Below are 12641 nucleotides of genomic sequence, written 5' to 3'. Positions count from 1 at the left end.
TCACTTGTCAACTTTCTCTGTTTATTCTCATTATTGTTGTTTTTCACCATCTTCCTTGTTTTTTCACAGCTGCCTCAGTCACTCAGAATCCAACATCTGGTCACATGTACTCAACTGGCTGGAGAATACGATCTTCTAACCTTGGATGGATCTGTGAGTCCATGCCAGCCTCATGCTGTAACACAGGTACAGAGCATAATTGCATCATTGTTTTTCAAAGATTAAGCTTTGTTTCATCAAGATTTGTTTTGCAGTATTCATTTCATTGCTTTCTTTTTAATTTCTCGCTGCATTGTTTGGTTTATTTTGATTACATAGTTTTTTTCCTTTTGCTTCTAGATACCATTGAGTATGTCCTTTCTTCCATTGTACATCACTGTTGAAGGAAGCTGAGGCTGAGTCAACATCATCTTGGGAAGCCTTTCTAGGAACACTTCATTTATTACCATTTGCCATGTATTTATTACTTGAATGCTAATACTGATATTTATGTTATATCCTGGCATTTTTAGAGAAAAGCCACTCAGAATAAAAACATTTATGTGTACATTTCAATCGAAACAATACATCTAGACTTTTTTTTTGCTATTCCTGACTACATATCCAGTTCAACTGAAGTACCTATGAAAGTAATTTAGAGAACTGAGATATTGATTCAGCACCACATTGCATGAATTTATGTTTTTTCAAATTAATTCCTTTCTTTTGCCTTTTTTTTTTTTTTTTGCTGCAAATTTCCTTTTTTGCAGATTCAAAGACAGCACAAAGAATAATTGTGCTTAGTTATTTTCTCAAATGACCTATTTCTGTTATGCATCTTTAAAGTTTTACTGCTGTAAATCTTTTTGTTTTCATGATGGTTTTGATATTATGAATGTCTTGCATGTTTTACTAACTTTTTAAAGGATATTGGGGGGGAAAAATGTTGGTGTAAAATAAAAGCAACTTCAGTAAGTGTTAAGTGTGCCAATTTAAGTTTCAGCAATATATAAAACGACAAACTAACTGGTTGGATTTTGTTATGGGGCAGATGTTGCTTCAGCGACATGGCAAAAAAACCTCTTGTATGTGAACTTAACACTATGTTGTAAATAAACGTGCTCTGAAGAAGCATTCTTGTCATTTGTATATCAGTACCCAGTTTTTTAAGAGTACTTTTTCACTGCTTCTGCCTCAGTTTACATTAATATAAATACTACGTTAATATTTGATTAAATAAGTATGTATTCTATATAGAACAATTGCTTTAATACGCCTGTAGATGTGATATAATACTATTACCTATGTGATATGATACTATTACCTGAAACAAGTACCTTATCACTGATAGAAGAGAAGGAAAAAATAAATAACAGTCAACCACATGAGGGCAGTGTTAGACAGACCTACTTTCTGCAAGGAAGCAGCTCAGTCAGGTGAAAGCGCCACAGGTCCAACTCCTGCTCTGCCCTAAACCCACTGTTTATTCTGTTTATCACATAAGTGAGTTTCTGTCATTAGGCATTTCACGACTAATTACAGTCAATTTTCTATACAATTTCTATTTTTCTAGCTTTTCATAAATCAGAGTGAAAAGACCCCAGAATGGGGTTTCTGAATTCAGGGTATGCATGTTTGTTTACACCCAAAGTCCTTCACACTACATGCATACAGATGTTTGCTCTGTGTGCCAACATTAGCCAGTGGGTTTGATGGAAGAGCCTGCCAACAGAAGCTCCGGGGCATTCACCACCCTGAATTCTTCACTTAGCTCCCTTGACTACTCTGAATTGACCCCAACTCTCCCTGCGTTTGATGAGCGGGAGGTAAGCACACAGAGAGAAATAAAACCCACTGTATACAGAATGCTATAAAATAATGAATTGCTCCATTAACAGTCTCAGCTAAAGCAGAGAGACTGGAACAGGGATCATTTTGTATATTTTACCCACTGGTTTCTTGCAGGATAAAGGCTGCTACTTGTTTGGATCACCAGGAGCTACTTCACAGGATCAGAGCTATGGGTATGCTACTGTAAACGAATTTAAAAGCAAAAGGAATGAATGAAATACTCTGGACCACAACAGATAACAATCTAGGCACATTAAAAGAAAAAAGAATGACTGCCAGATTGACAGCGGCCACCAACAGCCTGTGACAACGGTCATTTGTAGCAGCTTTGTGGACCAGTGCATTTCCATTTGTCACAGACACAAAGACAGGGTCTTGAATTGTGTAGTAAGCACTAAGTGTAAAGCATCTGATTGGAACATAGTTAAACAAGAAAACCAAAGTTCCAGCCCAGCAGACAGAGAGAGCACATGCCTTCCTAATGATCTATTTTGGAAAGTTTTTAAACCAAGAAATCCTGATACTAGATCTGTGTAGCTGTAATTTCATTATAATAACAGTAACACATAAGTAGCAATAAAATGATGAGCCACAAACAGCAGTGTATTGTGTCATTATCAGGATATAGCAAAATGAATACTGTTATTAGCATGAAAAAGTATAACCAACCAAGACAGGCCATCAGTTCACACACACCAGTAAAAGTAGTCATAAAACTGCAAAAAAAAGAAAAAAAAAAAGATCTGGCAGGTCTGTATATGAATATTTAAATATTACCAATGAATAACTGTATTTACTTATGAATATTAATGATGTTAGCTGTTTGAGTGCTGTGTTTGCAATCATTAGTTCATTTAGTACAATCCTTATGTGCATGATTCTAAATTACAGTGGTAATAGTATTTGACTAAAATGTGATCAATGCAACGTTTTCTCCTGTTCTTCTCTGATTCAGCAGGGAAATAGAGGACATGAGCCAATGGCAGTGTGAATTCAGGGGTCAAATCAGAGCACTGAGACAGTGGCTCAAGAGCATGGAGATGAGGCTACCTCCTCTGGACCCCAGGGTCAGTTTGCCTTACTGTGTGTGTGTCTGCTTGCATGCTGTTGCCTGCATTCTAAAGTTCATCGTATGACACGGGCTGGTGAAAAAATGCACCTCTGCGTATGTTTATACTGTGTTAATATCCCAGTGAGTTGAACACTGTAATGCTCATTAGATGCCACTGGTATCTCACAGATAGTGAAGCAAGTAGGTTCACTTCTGGGAGCTCTGTGCTGAGCACCAAAAGTGTGTAATTGCACAATAGCAGTTAAATGTAATGTATAGTGACTATTTGCAGGTCTGAAGGACACCTTGTATGTAACTTTGAGACATCAGTGACAAAAGAGCAGTATTTGATTTCCAGGGAAGAAGAAAAAAAGAGGTGTTTGGCACTTTTATAAAGGGGAAAAAATAGTATATTTAATTAATTGATGTTGTTATTAAAATCTGTAGCATCTTTGAGCTTCCTGCCAAGCAAGTCTACATAATTAAAATCCATCTGTCGTCCCTCTGCTTCCTTTTCTCTCTCCCTGACTCCCTGTTTATGCCAGCTACAGTACTTTTACAAAAATATGTTTTGGATTCCATTTTTAATCACACATGAAAACAATTCAGCAATGCTACTTTATTATCAGGTCACAAGATTAGAATAAAAAAAAATCTACTCTCATTCTACTTTCATTTATTAGTTCAGTGCAGTTTGAGCTGCACTAATCTCTCCCTGCTAAATGATTGCTATGACAATGCTAATGTTTAGCAAGCTTACGAAGGGTATTGTGATTTTGTTAGCATATTATCATGCACATGAACAAGAAATACAAGGTGAGGACTTTTATTTCATTGCTCAAGAAGAGACACTCGTGGAAGTCAAATAAATTAATCTTTTGTCCTGCCTACCTCTCGGCACCCCCAACCAATCACGGCAGACGGCTGCCCCTCCCTGAGCCTGGTTCTGCAGAATAGAATAGAATAGAATAGCCTTTATTGTCATTGTACAGAGTACAACGAAATTGGAGTGCCACTCCCTTGGTGCAAGTTTCAATAATAAATATAAATGTAAAATATAAAAAGTACAAAAAAAACAATCGTAAGTACTCAAACAATAGTATGTACAATATATACAGGATAGCAGCATTAATATAATGACAGTGACGGTATGGAATAGGTTCAATTGTTTTTGTGCTTATTTACTACGGTGATAGCTCTGGGAAAGAAGCTATCCCTGAATCTGTTTGTCCTGGTTTTATGTGACCTGTACCGTCGGCCTGATGGTAATAGTTCAAACAGTTGGTTGCTGGGGTGAGAGTGGTCCTTGATGATATTGCCAGCTCTGCTGAGGTACCGAGAGTTTGCAGTGACCTCCAGGCTGGGCAGAGAGCAGCCAGTGATCTTCTGGGCTGTGTTGATGACCCTCTGCAGTACTTTCCTGTCTGCAGCTGAGCACCCTGCATACCATGTTGTTATGCCGTACGTTAGGATGCTCTCTATGGTGGCTCTGTAAAATGTCACCAGCAGCCTCTCCTCCAGGTTGTTCCTCCTGAGCACTCTCAGAAAGTGGAGACGCTGCTGGGCCTTTTTAACCACCGCTGTAGTATTTGCAGTCCAGGAGAGGTCATCAGATATCTGCACGCCCAGAAACCTCATGGAGTGTACCCTCTCCACACAGCTCCCGTGAATGTAAAGTGGGGCCGGGTCTGCTCTGCCCTTCCTGAAGTCCAAGATAAGTTCTTTAGTTTTCGTGGTGTTCAGTTGGAGGTTGTTAACTGAACACCACTCAGTCAGTCTGTTGACCTCATCTCTGTAGTCCGACTCATCCCCCCTTGAGATGAGTCCAACCACTGTGGTGTCATCCGCGAACTTTATGATGGTGTTTGAGAGATGGGTAGGGGAGCAGTCGGATGTGTAGAGCGTAAACAGGAGGGGACTCAAAACACATCCTTGTGGAGACCCGGTGCTGAGTGTGATGGTGCTGGACCGGTGGGGGCCGAGTCTGACAGACTGTGGTCTATTTGTCAGGAAGTCCTTGATCCAGAGGCAGATGGGGGTGGAGAGTCCCAGGTGAGACAGTTTCTGGACCAGGATCTCCGGGATGATATGATTGAATGCTGAGCTGAAGTCCAGAAAGAGCATTCTCACATAGCTTCCTCGGTGCTCCAGGTGACTCAGCGCAGTGTGGAGCGCTATGGTGATAGCGTCCTCGGTGGAACGATTTGTCCTGTAGGCAAATTGGTGGGGGTCCAGAGTGGGAGGCAGACCGGCCCTGATGTGCTGACAGACCAGTCTCTCAAAGCACTTCATCACTACAGGCGTAAGTGCAACAGGCCTGTAGTCATTTGGGCTGGCCACAGCTGTCTTCTTGGCGATGGGGATGATGGTGGAGGTTTTGAGGCAGGGCGGGACGGTGTTTGATGACAAGGAAAGGTTGAAGATTTTAGTGAAGACTCCGGTCAGTTCGTCAGCACATGCTCTGAGAACCTTTCCATGTATTCCATCAGGACCTGCCGCCTTCCTGGGATTCACTGACCTTAGAACACACCTCACTTGGTGCTCCCTAAGTGTTAGTGTGCCAGTGCTGGGGGCGGGTGGAAGTGGTGTGGCAGCTGAGGGCTTGGTCGTCTCAAAGCGGGCGAAGAAACGGTTTAGATCCTCAGCCAGTGAGGCATCAGTCCTAGATGTTGCCTGGTTATTGCTTCTGTAGTTGGTAATGTGATTGATCCCCTGCCACATTTTTCTGGGGTCGTTGTCAGCAAAGTGATCTTCAATCCTCCTCCTATAGGCAGCCTTAGCTTTCCTGATGCCTCTACTCAGGTCTGCCCTGGCCGCCCTATACGCAGCCCTGTCCCCTGACTTGAAGGCAGTGTTGCGGCTTTTTAGGAGGTTTTTTTAGGAGGTTTCCTCCTGTTAAAACTGTTAAAAGGGGTTTTTCCTCCTCACTGTCGCCAAGTGCTTGCTCTTAGAGGGTCATTTGATTGTTGGGGTTTTCTCTGTTTTATTCTACGGTTTTTACTTTACAATATAAAGCACCTTGTGCTATATAAATATAATTGTATTAGATTAATAAATAATAATAAAAAAAATTATAATAATTAATAAATTGAAGTTGTAGCGGCCGGCAACTACGTGAGTAGGCAGAAAATGAGAGATTCAGTTCTGTCCATACTTACACAAGCAATCAACTCCCCCCAAGGTCAGAGAGACACTCCCATGCATGAACATCATTTTTATTGTTTATCACTATCAATTGTGTTGTCACTCAATGTTGTGCCCTTTTCCCTCATTATTGTCTATCACTCTCATGTAATGTCACTCTGTCTTTATGTCTTCTACTTCAGCTGCTCAATTTCCTAATGGAGATTAGGCTCCGTTTTAACAATAGTATACTGGATCTTGTAAACGATGTGGAGACTAAGAGAGCAAAGAAATCAAAGGGAAGCTAAACCAATGACTCATGCAAGTCACTATACTGAGACCTTTGAGTGTACTGAAAGAGAGGAGCAGGAGTGTGGAAGTTTGTCAAAATACTCAGAGGGCCACTAAGGTGGTCCTCGTCCCCTCCTGCAGAGAGACTTCTTTAGACCACAGGAGGACAGAGGGGCTGGGGAATCAGACCCTATTGTGCCTGGCCTGGACAACCGGGCTAGAGAAGTGCTTGGCACTGGAGGCCCTCTGCACACATGAGCGAACACATTGAAAAGACATCAGACTCAGATGGGAGGAAGAGGCAAGGGGGCAGGAAAAAAAAGAAAAGAAAGGAAAGCAGGATTTTTATGGTAAAAGCATTCAGATCTAACTAAGTGGGCATTTACTGAACACAATTAGATTTAGTCATACAACCAAATTTTTTACAAATATTTATAAATGCAACTTGTCGCAACCGAACCCAGTTACAGTTAGCCAGTTACAACCAGGCTTACTAACTGGGTTACTGGTGATTGAGAAAATTGCAAGATAATAATCAAAAAACCAAACAAGTATTAGAAAAATGCAGGTCATAGTGGAATGCCATTTTGCTCTTCAAATGTTGGACTCTCTCTTGCTTTTATCGATAAATGTTAATGCTATTAAAATGTAAGGGTTTCCTTTCAGTCTAGCTGCCCATGAAGTTTGTCATGTTTCCATCAACTGTTACTTTTTAGTCAAATTACTTCAGTTTTATACAACTATAAGAGACCATGTATGGCTAAACTCTAAATGTGAATCTAAATTTGCTAATTTACTATTTCTGCTTGTCTCACAGCATTTTGTGCTTTATTATCACTTAAATAATTAATTCAGCTTTGAATAAAGGAACATTTTCATTTTGGTTACCCTATTGTCCAGTAAATGAAAGCTATCCCTGCTCATAACATTAACATATTACGACTCTGTGGGGTACAAGGAAGGCACGGTAATATTTCATGTGATTATTCCTAGTGAGGGGTGACTGCACCTTTTCAATCATCTGTGAATCGGTTGCACACAAGGATTAAGAGGTGTTTGATTTGATTGATTTAGTCTGGGCATGGGTTTCACAGTCCTGACTGAATTTTCAAGGCATTGATTAACTGAAAAGGAACAGAATAAACCTGTACGTATATCTTTTGTTTTTTAAAACAGAAGCTCTTTTTAGTTATTCATTCTTCAGACATTTTACATTTTGTGTCTGAAAGCAGCTACCGTTTCCTTGGGGACCAATGTTAAAGATACGGCGCCACATCTTATCGCATAGCTGGAAGGTTTTGGTGAGCTTCAGCCTTTTTTATTTTTCATACTTCCAATGGCTGAGACATAGCTTGCATTATTTATATTAATGTAGAGCATGAATTTTATACATATCTGGATTTAAAATGATTAAAAATAAACAAATACAATTGCAATTGAAATACAAAAACACAAACATTACTTTAGGAAATATTACAGATCAGAAAAAGGAAAAAACATATAAAGACATCCCGTGTACGCTTCACAATCTGCAGAGCAGACATCAAGAGTTACTGGCCGTCCATGACAAAGTACAACAAACAAAAAATGACAAGGAAAAGAAAGTTTGAGAAGGAAAATATGAGGAACTGGAAGAAAAGCATGAGGAAAAGCAATAAAAATTAGAAAAACTGGAGAAAAAGTGTAAAAACCTTGAGGTGCAGCATGAAGAGCTTTTCCAAGAGATGACAAAGCTCACAGCACAGAACAAAGATCTGCAGGAAGTGTGCCTGAAAAAGAAGAAAAAGCACTTCAAGTTTTTCCAGAAGAAAGACTCTGTTGCTTCTACAATTCAGCTGGACAAGAGTTGCCCAACAGGGGCAAATCATACAATAAATGACGCAAATAAATTCACGGTGCTTCAGGGTCTTATTCAATCTCAGTGTTGTTTAGAAAACTCAAAGACACAAGAAAGAAGCATCATTCAGATTAGCCGCATATTAACTTAAAATCTGATGCAGCCGTCCAACACAATCTCAGTCTCCATGTCTTCTCTAGGGAAAATAATTATTTAATCTTCAAAAGGAAACATAGTGAAGCTTTAGTCTGAACCCCAGCGAGAGAAATAAATAAAGGAGTGAAATAAAGGAGTGTCTTTTATCTGTACCATTCCTTTATCATACTGCATCCGACCACAGACCTTTGTCATGGTAATGCTGTTAGTCTGCTGCACTGCTGGTTCCAGTCTGGCCTGAGGGACTTGTTAGTTAGCAGCATGAATAAGGACATCCCTTGGCATCCCCTCCGCCACAATACAGACCCTTCTCCAAAGCAGAGGAGAGAGTTACACACCTGCTCCTTAACACAAAACAAGCAATGAAGCATCTTACTCTGTTTTCCCATGAACTCTCAATTACGCCTTAAGCTTTAAATTGGACACTGTAAATTATGAATGTGATAAAAATCTAAATGGAATTTGTGCATCTGTTTCTTACAGTCCAGAGAAACCTGAACATAGTTGGTAGTAGTATTTTGGCAGTCGTAACAAGTTATTTGCTAACATTGATGCCATGATCAGGCTTTGTGCAGGCAGGATGAGGACCCAAACGCAAACTCACAGAAAAAAAACAGGACTGAACTCAAAATACAGCTTTATTTCTGACAAAAGATAACGGCGATACAAAATAATATGAAACTGAACTGGGAAGTACTAAGGAACTGACTTACAAGGAAACACACGGAGGGGCACACAGTCATGAGGGAGAACACAACACTGAACTGAGGGAGATGTGGACATAAATGCACAGAGGGTAAACGAGGGAAGTGAGAGCACATGGGAAACACAACTGACACAGATAATCGTAACGAGACAGGGCAGGGGTGAACACAACATGACGCATACTGACGAGAGACTGTCAAAGTAAAACAGGAAGTACACAGAGGTTCAGACAGGAGGAGAGAGCACAGACATAACTGAAAACATGGAATAAACACAAGGAGGGGAAACAAGGGTTCACAGATACATAAAGGGGCACACAGGAGGTAACCAAATAAGGAACATCTTAACTAAACAACCTAGGAACCAAGGCATAAATAGAGAACAAAATACAAAACACACAAAAACTAAGAATACTGGGCCAACATGGCCCAGGACCATGACAACTGAGCACAACCAGAGATATGCAAGTGTAAAAAATTGTTTTTTTAAATGGATTAATACTTCTTTGGGAACACCACAGCAGATCATTCTCTACCTCTTTTTACTCTGTCCGACTCACAGGATGGTTAATCTGAACTGCATGCTTATCTGAACTTGTAAGTTATAGAACTAATTAAGTGGCAAAATTTCCAATCTGTTTAACAAGACAGAAACTGAATGTAATTTCATACACTTCTCCGTCCACTTTGCCTTACCTGCACTTTTTCTCATCTCTCTTCTGAACCTATAATGCCACTTTAAGAGCAAGTTGATTAACGTGTTAATGAAATTATTAGCACAATCGCTGCACTTTCTACATTTCTCTTTACATATATCACCGTAGAAATAATTTTACCCACTACACTAGCACTTTAAAAATGAAAACGCATCAGAGAGGCTGAAAACCGCAGTTGCAGCGATGGTAATTTCAACTTTCCTTTTGTACGGTGGCAGAACAAAATGTGATTGACACGTCAAAGTGACAACGCTTTGTCAATAAAGGTTAAGGTCAAAAGTTCTTCTCTCCATCACCCCCCCCTCCCCCCGCCCCCAGTCCATGCTGATGAGATAAAGACACTTTGTGTTTTAAAGGTCTCTGGTTTAGCTCAGACTTTGGCAGATTCTGCATCCCAACTAAACCCCGTGAGGACGACTTCAAAACAACAAAACAAACTCAGGAAAGGCAGTGAAAGATCAGAACCTATTATCCGCGCCTCTCTGTCCCTGACAGCTTGCAAACAGTAACCCTCCTCTGACGCTGTCATAACCTTTAGGAAAGACGAGGCTTGTTGCCGAAAAGGCAAACGGATAATCCATTAGGCTCAGATGGCCGTGAAGTAAATTTGTTTATTTTAACTTGAATCTTATTTTGAAAACAATTTGATGTTCTGTTTTGTTCTCGTAGCACATCTAATTCATTTTCATCTTAATGCACTTTGGGTAATCTCGTCCATTACAGACTTTTTGTCCACAGCAGTATGGGGTCTCTTCTTTTACTGCCCATGCTTTCCTGTTCTCAGTATAAAATGCAGACTTATGGCTTTAAATTTTCTCCTCCTGGCAGCGATTGAATCAAATGCATACTTGATGATGTGGCTGAACTCCTCTATCCTCGAGTGGCTGAATCCTTCTCTCACCCACGGGTGTGATTTCCAGTATCCAGGCAGCCCAGTAGGGCCCAAGCAACCCAGCAGGAAAACCCATCAGCTTTTCATCCACTTTTCTTGGAAAGGACCTCTTTGGTGATAAATGACAGTGTGTGTGTGCTGAATAGTGCTTCTGGTTTGACCCTCAAAAGGGACCTTCTCTTTTTTTCATTTCTTGTGAAGAGGGCTAATTACCATGTTCTGTAGAAGAGCTATTGAGGTCTTATTTAATTTGAAGGCAGCAGAGAGGATGAGATAGGGGAGGAGGGGGGAAAACAAGCCTGTAAAATTAATCTTTTCTCTCAGGTCCTTTGGCACACGGGATCTGTGATCAAATTTAGGCTTCCACTGGACACTAATTTGATATCACATTAATTTGGGCTTTAATCAATTTTCAAACCTGTGTCCACTCCATTATCACATGCATTTTGGGAATCTGGATTCGGCAGAAGGAAAAATGAGATGATTTCACTACAGTTTCACCAGCTTATTGCATCATTGCATAGCTCAAAGTGCCAGCTGCTCTTTAACCACACCAGCCTTCTTTTTGAGAACTATTTGAAGCTCTATGTGCACCTACTGTGAAATGGAGAGGGGAGATTTTGGCAAAGTATTTAATTAGTACTGAGGGGACTGGAGGATGGTGAAAGCAGGGATCAGGTGTCATGGATTTACAACAATGTCTTCCTGGCAAAGTAGTGCCCCTTTACTGCCAGCTCCTTTCAGAAAAGAAGAAAGGGGGGACGGGGAATGTGGGACTTACTTTCTCATTAAGCAGCTAAAGACAAAAGCTCTCAAAGTGACCTAAGGAAACAGCTATCAATGAATGTGTGGATCTTTTACTGCTAAACCGTTAGCTAAAGGTGTTCATGGTATGTGACTGCTTTCTGTATTACTGTACATTTCCAGGGGTGTGTAATACAGAAAGCCTTTTGTCCTATAAGACAAGACAGCGAAGCTTTGAATCTGCACTGGAGTGTTCAGAGGTTAAATAACTTGACCTTCAGAGGTCATTCTATTCAATTAAGCCACTCTCTCACTGGCCACAGTGACAGGCTTTTTTCCCCCAGTTTTTTCCCTCTATGACATCGTCTACTTCTTTCCTTTTTTTCCAAACACCAGTTGCATAAATTTAAGTTGTAGAGGGCTGGGGGTCAGAAGTGGGGCACTGTTGTAGGAGTTGAGGATCACCGAAAACCTGAAACACATTCAAAGCAGATTAAACAGCCTATTTTTACCATCACAAGACTCTTCATGTGTCATTAACACAGGAAGGTCTTGAATGCTGTTGAGCACAATAGAACAATGACTGTTTAACCAAAATTTCACTATGAAAGATTTTAGAAACAGAACATAGCCGTGTTAGCTGTCAGAAGACAGAGGGACAGAATCCTACTGTTAGCTCAACCTCACCACATCCACTTTTAATAGACCCAACAGAGCAGTTTCACATTATATGTTTTAATGGCACGTTTTAGGTTATTTACCCATGGGGTCGCCACAGTGGATGGCTCTCCCTGTTTCATTTACCACAGATTTTACACCGGATGCCCTTCCTGATGCAATCCTCCCATTTATCTGGGCTTTGGGACCAGCACTACGAGTAGACTAGCTTGTGACACTCCCCATATCCTGGCTATGTGGCTCCTTCCGGTCTTGAATCAGGAACATATTATTACTGTATATGTTGTAGTAATGCTATCAAACAGCTTATATACTACCAACTATTGGTCAGTCCATGCTACATCTCACAAGATATTTCTAAAGATATTCGTTACCTCCATTAATATGGATGAATCCTCATGGTGATTTTCATACTTTTGCGTTGGGTCCAGATGACCTTTTTTTGGTTTTTGGTTTTGTTGGGGTATTTAATAAATACTGAATTAATTTAGGAAAAAGAAAATAGTGATTGCACCTGGGTTGATTGACAAAGTCAGAAATATTTCCAGCAGCTACAATAATTGTTAGTTATCATGGTTATTAGCATGTTAAATAAAGGCTAAGATGCTGAAGCTGTTAG

At 40.3% G+C, this 12641-nt stretch overlaps 1 protein-coding gene across 20 annotated transcripts in view; it reads left to right on the top strand.

The window, feature by feature from the left end:
- Window positions 1–1110, top strand: part of plecb (plectin b) — a 130234-nt gene extending 129124 nt beyond the window's left edge. For all 20 annotated transcript variants that reach the window (XM_085422496.1, XM_085422504.1, XM_085422502.1 and 17 more), the window contains 2 exons: window positions 70–186; window positions 340–1110. The gene's annotated coding sequence lies outside the window, so the exon portion shown is untranslated. The remainder of the gene's footprint in view (window positions 1–69; window positions 187–339) is intronic.
- Window positions 1111–12641: the final 11531 nt, after the last annotated feature.

Source organism: Rhamphochromis longiceps, linkage group LG11 (assembly GCF_057381845.1).
Source record: "Rhamphochromis longiceps isolate RC_006_pf linkage group LG11, R_longiceps_female_GT1.1, whole genome shotgun sequence".
Lineage (NCBI taxonomy): Eukaryota > Metazoa > Chordata > Actinopteri > Cichliformes > Cichlidae > Rhamphochromis > Rhamphochromis longiceps.
Note: the sequence above shows the minus strand (reverse complement) of the source record. Positions and strands in the feature narration are given on the sequence as shown.